At 37.4% G+C, this 1,341-nt stretch overlaps 2 long non-coding RNA genes across 2 annotated transcripts in view; one reads left to right on the top strand and one right to left on the bottom strand.

The window, feature by feature from the left end:
• The window catches only part of LOC127916181 (uncharacterized), an 893-nt gene extending 117 nt beyond the window's left edge, over positions 1-776 (bottom strand). Inside the window, exons 1-3 of the long non-coding RNA XR_008093723.1 lie at positions 555-776; positions 93-389; positions 1-26 (exon numbers count right to left, since the gene is read on the bottom strand). The exon at positions 1-26 is cut by the window's left edge and continues 117 nt beyond it. This is a non-coding gene — a long non-coding RNA (uncharacterized LOC127916181). The remainder of the gene's footprint in view (positions 27-92; positions 390-554) is intronic.
• Positions 1-844, top strand: part of LOC127916183 (uncharacterized) — an 854-nt gene extending 10 nt beyond the window's left edge. Inside the window, exons 1-3 of the long non-coding RNA XR_008093741.1 lie at positions 1-106; positions 272-469; positions 800-844. The exon at positions 1-106 is cut by the window's left edge and continues 10 nt beyond it. This is a non-coding gene — a long non-coding RNA (uncharacterized LOC127916183). The remainder of the gene's footprint in view (positions 107-271; positions 470-799) is intronic.
• The last annotated feature ends 497 nt before the right edge of the window (positions 845-1,341 follow it).

Genomic DNA, 1,341 nt, shown 5'->3' with positions numbered 1-1,341 from the left:
TAACCAGATAGGCTAGTTGAGAACACCTTTATTTAACCAGATAGGCTAGTTGAGAACACCTTTATTTAACCAGATAGGCTAGTTGAGAACACCTTTATTTAACCAGGTAGGCTAGTTGAGAACACCTTTATTTAACCAGGTAGGCTAGTTGAGAACACCTTTATTTAACCAGGTAGGCTAGTTGAGAACACCTTTATTTAACCAGGTAGGCTAGTTGAGAACACCTTTATTTAACCAGGTAGGCTAGTTGAGAACACCTTTATTTAACCAGATAGGCTAGTTGAGAACACCTTTATTTAACCAGATAGGCTAGTTGAGAACACCTTTATTTAACCAGGTAGGCTAGTTGAGAACACCTTTATTTAACCAGATAGGCTAGTTGAGAACACCTTTATTTAACCAGATAGGCTAGTTGAGAACACCTTTATTTAACCAGATAGGCTAGTTGAGAACACCTTTATTTAACCAGGTAGGCTAGTTGAGAACACCTTTATTTAACCAGGGAGGCTAGTTGAGAACACCTTTATTTAACCAGATAGGCTAGTTGAGAACACCTTTATTTAACCAGGTAGGCTAGTTGAGAACACCTTTATTTAACCAGGTAGGCTAGTTGAGAACACCTTTATTTAACCAGGTAGACTAGTTGAGAACACCTTTATTTAACCAGATAGGCTAGTTGAGAACACCTTTATTTAACCAGATAGGCTAGTTGAGAACACCTTTATTTAACCAGGTAGACTAGTTGAGAACACCTTTATTTAACCAGATAGGCTAGTTGAGAACACCTTTATTTAACCAGATAGGCTAGTTGAGAACACCTTTATTTAACCAGATAGGCTAGTTGAGAACACCTTTATTTAACCAGGTAGGCTAGTTGAGAACACCTTTATTTAACCAGGTAGGCTAGTTGAGAACACCTTTATTTAACCAGATAGGCTAGTTGAGAACACCTTTATTTAACCAGATAGGCTAGTTGAGAACACCTTTATTTAACCAGATAGGCTAGTTGAGAACAAGTTCTCATTTGCAATTGCGACCTGGCCAAGATAAATCATAGCAGTTCGACACATACAACAACACAGGGTTACACATGGAATAAACAAAACATACATTCAATAATACAGTAGAACAAAAGAAAATAAAAAGTCTATATACAGTTTGTGCAAATGAGGTAAGTTAAGGAAATAAATAGGCCATGGTGGCGAAGTAATTACAATATAACAATTAAACACTGGAATGGTAGATCGGCAGAAGATGGATGTGCAGAGATACTGGGGTGCAAAGGAGTAAACTAAATAAATACCAGTATGGGGATGAGGTAGGTAGATGGGATGTTTACAG

The sequence above is a fragment of the Oncorhynchus keta genome, chromosome 35 (genome assembly GCF_023373465.1).
Source record: "Oncorhynchus keta strain PuntledgeMale-10-30-2019 chromosome 35, Oket_V2, whole genome shotgun sequence".
Classification (NCBI taxonomy): Eukaryota; Metazoa; Chordata; class Actinopteri; order Salmoniformes; family Salmonidae; genus Oncorhynchus; species Oncorhynchus keta.
The sequence above is the reverse complement of the archived record's forward strand: the minus strand, read 5'-3'. Positions and strand labels throughout refer to the sequence as shown.